Raw genomic sequence first — 12,210 nt, forward strand, 5'->3', positions numbered from 1 at the left:
CAAGCAATCGACTTTTGTACAAATACAAATTGTTGTATCAATTATACATATTCTATATTATAATTATATATTCTTATATGAATAATCCTATTTCTTAAGTCGAAAAGCAAAATTTTATTACAATTGGAGCAAATGAACAGTGCAGAGAAAAAAATCACCAGCTTAGGTACCTCTGTACTATTCGTGTTCTTGCCGTGAAAAAGAAAGGCATAACACTTCAGTTCTCAGGAATGGCAACGCTTGAGTAGTGTCATGAGCGACACAGTGTATTTTGTTATTTTAAAGGTAATGTCCATGTTCATAGGCGAATGTTACCACATTCCATCAAGTGGACCGTCAGCTTGTTTACTTTTAAGTTTAATAAAAAATGTCCCGCCAGTGATAGGTTACCATTGGATTGTTATAGATAAAAAAGAATCATCAGAACTAAAAACATCTGCTATTAAAATAGTCTATCAAGTAAAGTACCAGTATCGCTCTGAATACAAATCACCATCAGCCACAGCGACAGTTTTTTGCCGCGTTAGGCCCTATGCGCGGGCGCACCCCGTCACGGTGTCGCGTGTTCGGATTTACCGCGCTTCGCTGCACCTTGCTCTATTTTTTTTTCTTTTATTTTTCTCATAAAAAATGCATAAGCTGTTGGCGGGTTCCGTGAATGACTTATGAAATTGATGATAAAGAAATTATTTTTGACAATTTATACTTATCCGAAAATAGGATTAATATAATTGAAGTCTCTTTAATATTTGTTTTTATTTTTATTTTATTTATTTATTTCAAGTAAACAGTTACATATTTTTAGTGCCACGAAACTGCATTGCAGTTTGTCTGCAACTTTGCGCTCTTGTACATACAGCTTTATAAACAATTATGAACTTATATCCTAATACTTTGTACTAAATTATAATTTAATATACCTTCTCGTAGTATTTTTTAATGCAATAAAATAATTAAATTATGAAATAATTAAGTTTTTGTCCCACAAGAAACAAAAACCATATATATATATATATATATATATATATATGACAAACCTAACTGTTTTTATTTAAAAACTAAAGTATTGAAAATTGATTTCGATTGAAATCTATGGGACCAATTTGTAAGTATGTATACCAGAGGGAGACTTTGTACAAAAGTCGATTGCTTGGGTGCCTCTGTCCCATTCGTGTTTCTACCGTGATGCAGTTGTGTTTGTATGGCTATGTTTCAGTTAGAAGGGTGGGATATGGCGTGAATTTACAGGATACTGAGGAATAACACCTGAGTCCTTAGGAATGGCAACACATGGGGGGTATCATGGGCGAAACAGTATACTCTGTTATGTCCATGGTACTGCTTATGTCTATAGGCGACAGTTACTACTTTCGATCAGGTGGGCCGTCAGCTTGTTTGCTATTCTAAGTTGTATATATAAAAAAAAATTCTTTTTGAAAAAAAAAGAACTTTACATTGGTTACAATTGACTCGCCCTCCATTAGTCGCCTCTTACAACACCCATGGGGAAGGAAGTGGTGACCCATTCTATACCGGGACAATACGGCAATTTTTATTATCCTTTTTATAAAATAAAAACTCACTTATTTTGACAAGCAGGCCTAATATTGCAATAATTTATATAATATTGAAATAAATAAAAAAAAACAGAAATGCTGCTGAAATATACAAATAAATATGGAAGTCAGATCAAGAAAAAAAAAAGTCTTTATAATGTATTTACAGGGAACCCCGAAACGATCACCTAGTGAACGGTGACGAACGGAAATTTTGTGGTCCTGGCACGAGCTATGTAATAAGCGTGCCAGAAAAAGCTACACGCCGAGTTCCATCAAGATCGTGGCCACAGCTTAATTCGAAATGCTGAATACGACGACTGCTTCTTTAATTCAATTATCAATATATACCTATGCTATTCTAAAAACTGGCTCTCAGCTAACCTTTTAATGGCATACTTACGTAACTTCGTCCGCGTCATACAATAGGTACTACAGAATTACATTATTGTTGTATCATCCATTAGCTATTTACTGTTGAACATAAGCCTTCCCCATAAGACTTTTTCCGGTAGCTGTCATGCTTGACAGGCGGGTTGGAAAACGCAGTTTGGCTTTTCGGCCGTTAAATTCCTTTAGTCGGCTCTTATAACACCTACGGGAAAGGAAAGGGTTGCCTAGTCAGGCGTTAACTGTCCGCTGTTGAACATAGGCTTCTAAGGAGGAAGTCCTTGAGGAAATTTTGCCAGTAGATGCCTCGTTTGACAGGGTTGGCATCCGCAGTTAGGCTTTAATGATATTTTAAGAAGTATGCTGCTGCCTATCGGTCGACCAATATCTCCTTAGGCACCTCTTACGACACCCATGTGTGATGAAGGGGCAATCCGTTCAATGTCTGTGCTAAATACCAGAGGGCTATTTTTTTAAATATACTAGTTAATATTAAACACGGTCGAACTCTTTATTCCGTTTTTTTTTTTTTTTTGTAAAAATAAATCTACTCTTTTTTATATATGTATATCACTACAATGTTCGCACGTTATTTCTAATAAATTTTAAGACAAGAAACAAGTCCTAAGGCGCTGTAAGCGTTCACACGATATTTTTGTAGATACGGTTACTAATTTAAATGTAGGCTTTTTGCAATAAAAGTTGATTTCGTCCGTTAACTCAACCGTTTCCGTTTCGCCCCCTTCGACTCTTAATTGAGGATACACAACGTGTTCGACCCGTATTCGGTTTTTATATTTAAATAGTCACTCGCATTTGTAACAAATATTCAGGTTTATCATTCGTATTAAATGTATTCAGTGCCCACTATTGGACATATGGCCTCCCATATAAGCCATAAGAATAGTTTTGTATCACCTGTATCCATTGACTGTCAACAACTGCGTATATACTTAAATTTTAATTAGATATATAAACTTATAATATGCAATAATAATTATCTATTTTTCTCGTCTTCGACTATAATATTATATATCTTAGATATACATGTATACATATGTATGTATACATATGTATAAGTCTATTCTTTATTTGTATATATTTATTTGTTGATGTTGTAAATTTTAATAGGGACATCAATTATTACTACTGCATTCGAGTATTCTAACACTTTCCTAAGATTGACTGGAAAATACTTTTAGTATTAGGTCTGCCTTGTACACATACATGTACTAATGAATAAATAAATAAATATGATAATAATAGACTTCTTATAATATCAGATAATTTCAAAAACGGGATCGCTCTTTTTTTTGCAACTATTGTCATACTCGTATCTCTGGCATTTCTCTGAGATTTGTTAAAGAATTGTTTTATTTAAAAATATTCACACATTGTTTTTATTAATGACATTAAAATAAAAAAAAAAGTGGAATGATTAAATTGCGAAAAATCTCGACTAGTATTTTGCTTTTAATTCATAATTTTAATTCAACTTTCCTGCATTTAATAGACTCTGTTGTAAACCTTATTATTTAATAAAATAAAAATATTTCAATTACCACTATTTTATTATGATTAAGTTGTATAACTTAAATTGTACGTCCAAATAATCTTTTATCGATACAGTTTAAGAGCTGACCTCTACGATTGCCTTAAATCTAGCGTTTTATTATCCAATTTGCTTTAATTAAAATTCCTCAATATTTATTATAACTTTCATCTTTATTGCAAATACGTACATTATAATGGATTGCTATGGTAACCGCCGATATGATATAATTGAGTTATGAATTCTAAACTACTTTCTTAAATTATTTAATACTAGCGACCCGACCCTGGTACACATGGCTTTTTGATAATAAAATACTGTGTTAGTTGCTGATAATGTATCTTTCTATATATATATATATATGTATCTATGTGTATATGTATATATATAATTATAATTTATTTATACTCTGTTATTAATTATATAGCTACAAATAATTTGTTATTTATTGTATTAATTTTGCACCATATATGTTGTACTTTATATACAAACCCTATTGACACTTTTCCACACTTTTCCTTCCGGGCTCTCAAGGTTTCTTGAAAAAAATCCCTTTAAGGGATAAGGGGTCCGTCTGTGTACATTTTTGTTATAACATAATATCTATACTATAAGTGAAAGTTATACATTCACTTATATATTAATAAATAAATAAATATTAGTTTAAATTATTGTATTTAAATATTATTCATTGTCATGAATTGTAATAACACAGATTTTTTTATGCAACTTAGAATAGCAAACGAGCTGACGACCTACTTGATAGAAAGTGGCAACCGTCACCTATACACATGAGTAGTACCATGGACATAACAGAGTATACTGTTTCATCCATAATACCCCCATGCGTTGCCATTCTCGAGGACTCAGGTGTTATTCCTCTGTACCCTGTAAATTCACTGCCATATCCCATCCTTCAAACCAAAACACAGTCATTCAAATATAACTGCTTTACGGTAAAAACACGAATAGGACAGAGGTGCCAAGTAAACGACTTTTGTACAAAGTCTCCCTCTGGTGAATATTTTAAATTTGAGATAAAGAAGGACAGTAAGTACTTTTTCTCTCAGTCTATTGACTGAATATATGACTCGATTACACGGACGGAGTCTCGAGCTGAGCTAGTATAATATCCTTACATGTATTTATAAATGTGAAAGTGATTTTATTACCTCTTAGCGGTTTAAAAGCTCAACTTATAATCATGATATTTGATATACCATATATGTAATTAGTATTCTATGCCGTATAGTATAGGCTACCCTTTCCTTTCCCATGGGTGTTGTGATAGGTGAATAAGAGAATTTCAAGGTCGAGAGATGGGCAACAGCGTCCCTCTTAAAATATTACCAAAGCCTAACTGATTTTGCCTGCCAAGCAAGGCAGCTACTAGAAACAGGGGAAGGCCCATATTTAGTTAACGGATGATAAGATGATGATGATGTAATTGGCATAGACATGGACGTAGGTTACTTTTTATTCCGGTCGATCAATATATCCCTGTCATGCAGATGACGTCACAGCTTGTATAAATAATTTAAAAAAATTACCAAATCGTAAAATGTTCATAAATTCTTTAGGCATCATGTCTAGAACATTCTACAATATGTAAATATTTCGACACAGCGCTGTACACAGTCGCTAGACATTATTATAATATTTCTAAAGCATTAACAACCGCTCTACATTTTGTTGTATAAAAAAGAGGCGTGCAGTTAAGTAGATAAAACAACAGCAACCGTCAAATTTCCTTCAGACATTAATCACACAAGTATGTTCGGTAAGCTTGTCGGGTGACTATAATTTCGAACTACCAAGGAAACTGTACAAAATTAGAGACAATTTCGCCCTTATACATTTATTTAAAATTAATTTACTTAAAATAAAAAATTTCATCACTATATATGTGTACATTAAAGAATAATGTTCTAAGATTTTGTTCCACAAAAAATACCAACTTCAATCACGGTAGAACCAATTGTTTTGATTTAAAAACTAAACTACTACATAAACTACTAAATCAATTTTGATAAAATTTTTAGGGAACGAATCTAATAGTATATGTTTACAGAAAAAAAGATCTAAATTGGTTACTAAAGATGTTGTTATGAGGTAACAAACATAAAAAAATACTGAATTGTGAACCTCCTCCATTTTTGAAGTCGGTTGTAAGAAAGTATAAAGTAAACTGCTTGGATATTTTTGCCCCGGTAAATAGTTAGTTACGGTAGTTGTGCATTCATAGTTGTTTCAGTTCGAAGGATAGATAGCTGTTTTAGTTAGAAGGTGTGATATTTATGGTGCATATCATGTGTGTAGGCCACCGTTACACCTCTTTTCATCAAGCCGACCGCCAGCTTGATGGTCCACTGATGTAAACTGTGGACAGTTTTTGAAAGCTAAATATAAAAAAAAAAATATTTATTCCAAAAAAGATACATTAATCTCATCGATATCGCAATGAAATTTGTAATATCCATTTTTATATACAGATTTAATATCTTTTCCTCTACGATCCTTCGAAATAGCAAGCTAGACTTTATTAATCTTATTATGGACGGTGTTTTATTATAGCATCAGATTTATAAGCGAATTTTAATTGATATATCTATCCAATTAAAATTCATCAATTTTAATTAACCTCATAGATGAATGATTCAGCATGGGCACCCTATTCGCGTGCCGGCGCGGCCGCGCACTTTCTACTGCTAACGGTCGGCGCGTGCGCACAGCACCTGTCCCGCGACCCCACCGCGCCGTGGTTACCATTGTGCATTTGACTCATTACATCTTGAAATGTTATTGAGGTTTTAATTTAAGAATTGAATATTGATAGAAAAAAATAATTTACAAATTAAGTTCTTGTTTATGGATATAACGTCCATTTTTTTTTTCTATTTTTTAATACAGATTTTTCTAATTTTTAATTAGAAAACATAAATAATATTGTGTTATGAGAAAGTAAGATAAGGAACTTCTAAAGACGAATTTCGTATTCGAAAAAACTGAAAAAAAAAAATTATTTCTGTAGGTAATGTAGATGTATATTTGTACCTGTATCCCAAATTAAGATGATATGCATTTTAACCAAAGAATTTAAAAAAAAGATAAATATTATTTTACAGGTAAACAGGAATTACTAGTTTCATCAATCAGTTGCAGCGTTAAAGAAATTATTTTATGCATTTTATTTTATGCAATGATATCGTATATAATTTAAGAGGAACACTCTTAAAACCGACTTCAGATTTAGCAACACCTGTTATTTTAATTTAAAAACTAAACTCATGACACGATTTTGATAAAATCTACGGGACTAATATGTAAGTATAGGTATAAAAAATATTCAGATGTAAAAGAATCTTCTGAATCGATTTATAACTAATGGAGTTGTAAGATAACAAACATAAAAAAATACAACCGATTCGAGATCATTCTTATTTTTGAAGTTGGTTGAAAATCATTAACGCCAAAGCTGGTCTATTATAAACTAGTTCTAACTTTAGCTTCATGAATCTTAAATAAAAAATAATTTATTACCTTTCAGACTGTGCATTATTTGTTTTAGAAATAGACAATGTTGTTTTAGATATAGATAAGAACATTATCTTGTAATCTTTTTTTTTTTATGCAACTTAAAATGTCAAACAAGCCGACAACCCATCTGATGGAAAGTGTTAACTGTCGTCTGAAATATGAACAGTATCATAGACATAACAGAATATATTGTATCATCCGTAATACCTTTCATGAGTTGTCATTTCTGAGGACTAATATTCATTCATTCATTCAAAAGATTACAATACTAATAAAAAATTAGACGCTATCAAGAAAAAGACTGATTTGAATCAGGAAATGTTCCATTAAGACATGAAATAACTTGAAAATAGTGAAAATACCGTTTCAAAATCCTAAACATTTTCAATACAACGTTATTTGAATTTTAATACCACTGAAGCGTAATTTCATACATTTTGAAACCGTTTAATCCCATTAAAGTTTACATAATGAAAATACGTTACACAATTGAAAGTCTGAAATTAACGTTTTTGCTTATCAGTAAGCAATTGAAATGGATTCAATTGACAATTGTAATTTATTGTAATGTTAGAAACGGTTTCGTCATTTCAGATTACCTGTATTTATAGGACACATACACGTGCTGAAAGTTCATCGACCGAGGAATCGGTGGGTTTTTGAATGTTTCCCAAATGCCATCAGGCAAAAACACCGGTGCCAATAGCCCATTTTTCTTTTTATGTTACAGCTAAAACATATCACTGCTCGTTTTCGATCTATCCATTTTCATTGGATATATTGCCTCAATCCTGGTTGGATATGGTCAATTTTCATCGTCTACTGATGAAAATTGACTATACTAAAATACAGTAACAATATATGCATTTACTTTTTGAAAAATTTAAGAAGTAATTACTCCATCCAGAATAAATTAAATATTTTTGTCTTTGCTTGTACGAGATTTGCCCCTTGATAAGTTTTCTTCTCTACTAGTTATTAATTGCCTGATCTCATGCTGCACGATTAATCCAATATCAATTCAGCGTGCTGTTCTTTTCTGTCATGAATCATCATCTTTTATCATCGCTTCGGATTTCATCACGCAGTAAATCCTTTCATAGCTCACTGAGTGAATGGAAGCATCTTATGCAGTGACCATATCTCATTTCCAAATACTATGATTGTTAGCAACATGAAATTACTAGCAACTCATCTAAAAGGTCACTTTGGATTTTAATAATTTCCGGAGTAACGCTTAATGCAAACGAATTGGAAGTAAACAGAATTTACCAGAGGAAGACCTAAAATAGTCGACTACTAAAATATCATCATTCTAACGCACTTGTTTAAAAGGTTATTTTGCATTTCAATAAAGTTATTTACGGCATCATTTTTAACGCAAATTGGGATAAAACCAGAATCAAATCAAAAAGACGTCATATGAAATTTTCCAAAGGAAGACCATCTGAAAAAGCCGTCTGCTTGAATATCTCTATTCTTTTCGTGTTTCTGCCATGAATCTTGCATATCTGTGATTTGAATGTTAGGATATGGTAATACATTCTAAGTTGGAAAAAAAAATCAATTACAGGGTCGAATACCATAGTCATAAAAAATGGGAACGAAGAAGGGGCACGGTAATGGTGTTATCTTATATCCATGATGTTATTGCTGTCTAGGCGAAGGTTATCACATTCCATCGGATGGATTGGGACCCTGTTTATTATTCTAAGTTGTATTAAAATCTTGTATTATGTATGATTTGATTTCAATTTAATTCGGTCAAAACTCCGCAGACTATTTTTAAAGACGCTGTGTGGTGAATAGCCCCAGAATAAAATCCGTAGGCGGTGTGAAACGCTGAAAGATCTAAATTAGTGAATCTCATTCGATTAAACTTCAGTATACTGTGTAAAATTGGTCGATTATTGACAATTAAATCCATTAATAATGGTTGCCTCATCGAATTTGTAAAAACTGATTTGTAAACTATAATCCTGCATAGTAACATTTACTAAATTTTAATGGAATTTTTTGTAGTGATTTTTTTTATTACAGAAGCGATATAGTAGTAGAAAGCTTGAAATTCTTACCATGCGGAGAAGAAAAAAAATAAAACTTTTTATTCAATAAGTGAGAAGAAATTTGTTATAATTACGTACAAAAATAAAAACTAAATAATATTAGTGACAACAATACCTCCACTTTCCCTATTGCACTTTGTGTAATTGCGTGTAATTGTGTGCCTCTCAAAAAATAATTTTATAAACATAATTAAAAAAATCAAAATGTGGTTGTTGATTTGTCTGTCAAGCGTGTTGCCACGCTGCCACTGGCAAAATCCCTCCAATGGTAAACTGTCATAAGAAAGAGTGCTGTTCCTTATGGCAGTCTAAAGGAGAAGCCTATGTTCAGCAGTGGGCAGATAACGGCAGAAATGATGATGATGATGAATTAAATTATTATTTTAACTTCATCGATTCAATAACACACAAACCTATAGGTTGGGATTAAGAAAGTGAAAGTATGACTCATTTTATAACTTAAGAATCTACTAAGAAATTATATACAAAATATTTCACAGAATTCCAAGATAAAGGGCCGATTCGCACAGATTATGAAAAGAAAAAAAAAAATTTATACACCAAGACTAACACACTATAAAAAAATAACATCTACCGTTCTTTTGTTTTTTGTATTCCAACGATTGCTTTTGTAGCTCGATGCAATACTAAACAATACATCCGTCATATCGTCTAAGAAAAAAAATCTTAACGCCATTGATTTAATAACACGTTACGTCAGCAAAGGGCCGAATTAACGGTCAAGGGGGTGCTGAAGAGTGTGGGTGGAGGGAAGGGGGATATGCGCAGGCGCAACAGGTGAACTCGCACCTGCGCCAACGGTCGTCGCTTCCTTTATGCGTTTGACATTATGATGGTTAGATTAGACTTATGGACTGTGGATAGACGGGTATACTTTTATACTTGTAACTTGTGGCTATTTCTCTTGTTCCGGTATCGACTTCCTTAGATACAATTTGTATCCTATAAACAATGAATTGATGCCTTTTAACCTTGTTATCACTAACATTGTTGCTGGCAGCTTGGCCAGCTAACCTTTTTTATATTTTAAATTTTGATATTCTTTTTTTAAATATTATTTTTTTATATTGTTTTCTGTGTGGTTTTCCTTTACATTATTTAAAAAGCACTTCCAGTTTTATTAAAAAGAAATCTTTTTGCCATCACAAAAATGAAGATTTATAAATGGCCAGATTAATGCTATTGATATTAAGTCTAGACTATTTAGTATTAACAAATAAGGTTTTTAATAAGGTTTCGTGGTTAAAGTGCATTTACCTTAGTCTGTTTTACTTATGTCTGTGCTAATATTTTAAATAAGAGAGCGCATCCATTTGTTGCTTCTTGACACCCAACCAGCTCAACCAATAGTTATTAAATTTATGTATACACAAGTAGTAGTTGCTGTCTATGTCTTAGATACACGCACGTAGTCGGTTTTTTTTTATATATTTGTTAAGTTTTATTTTACAGTACATATGTACTTTTACCATCATGGTAAACAACCTCTGTTCTAAGGATAAACAAGCTGAAGTAGTAATAGGCTGGTCATATAACTTGAAGAACCGACAACCGATAGGGGAAAAAATGGTCTTGACTGGCGACTCCGTACGGGCAAACGCAGTGTAAGACGACCTCCCCTACTAGATGGAGTGATGACCTGATATGTATTGCAGGGAGTCAGTGCATGCAGGTGACTCAGGACTGTTCTTTATGGCAGTCTATTGGAGACTTAAATTCATCAGTGGATGAATAACATCTGAGATAATCTCTTTTCGCATTCACCAGAGGGAGACTTTGTACAAAAGTCGAATGCTTGGGTACCTCTGTCCCATTCGTGTTTTAACCGTGAAGCAGTTGTGTTTGCATGGTTGTGTTTCGGTTTAAAGGGTGGGATATGGCGTGAATTTACAGGGTACAGAGGAATAACACCTAAGTCCTCAGGAATGGCAACGCATGGGGGGTATCATAGGCGAAACAGTATGTGTGTGTACTGTTACGTCCATGGTACTGCTTATGTCTATAGGCGATGGTCACTACTTTCCATCAGGTGGGCCGTCAGCTTGTTTGCTATTCTAAGTTGTATATAAAAAAAAGAAAGTTATTTAAACTGACAAACATGTTGACGGTAGACTATTTTATTTAACTTCGAAATCCTAAACGTAAACAGCTTAAATGGTATAACCTCCTACTGAAGCATTAAAAGAAATAGTAACTGGACGTTATAAATTACAATATATACGACTGTACCTACATTACAGACTGCATTTCAATAGCAAACAATCTAAACAATCGACTGCGAAATAATCGACACTACAAATATTGAATCGTGAGTTCAGTATTTTAAGACCTTTGATAATAACGAGGAATGGTCGTTGTAAAATGAATCCTGTTCCGTTGAAAATAAAAACAAATATCCAATAAGTCATAATAATATGTATGGCGGAGAAATTGTTTTCTTAGCACGTGCCTCCTTTAACCTAGTTCAAAGTGCTTTTACTAGGGTTATCACAGAATTCTTCATTGACATAATTATCTTCAAAATTACATTAAAATATGAGTTATGTTATGGTATTATGAATTCTTATTTATTAGTATTTATGTTTTAGTATTTTTATAAAACATGGTAAATTATCTTTTTCGTATATATAGAATATATTTTGAAATCAAGAATCAGTTGGTGTGACAATAGTATTTTAGGAACCCAAAAAAAATATCAGTTTATTTGACTATAACAGCATACATAAAATTTGAAGAAAATTATTCAGTTTTAATTGATATATTAGTAGTTTCTCTCCTTGAAACATTGCATGGAAATTCCAAATAAAGATATCCATTAACCCCATCTACATTTTGTTATTTAGTGAAACATTTACAATTCAAATGTTGGAGTTGTATTTACGGGAATAAGTTACGCAATTACAGGATTGCCTACTGATTCCTTGGTTCGAACTTGACCATCATAAACACGGATTGGCCGGCTCTAGAGTTATGGTCCTTAAGCACGCGACCTCGAGTGGTAACCGATAAATTAACTCCTCGCACCCCGCTAATGCTTTGTGCAAATCGAACATCGATGATTTATGAACAATTATCGATTAATTCAAGC

This window comes from Galleria mellonella, unplaced genomic scaffold (genome assembly GCF_026898425.1).
Source record: "Galleria mellonella isolate WM207_F2 unplaced genomic scaffold, CSIRO_AGI_GalMel_v1 utg64, whole genome shotgun sequence".
Lineage (NCBI taxonomy): Eukaryota > Metazoa > Arthropoda > Insecta > Lepidoptera > Pyralidae > Galleria > Galleria mellonella.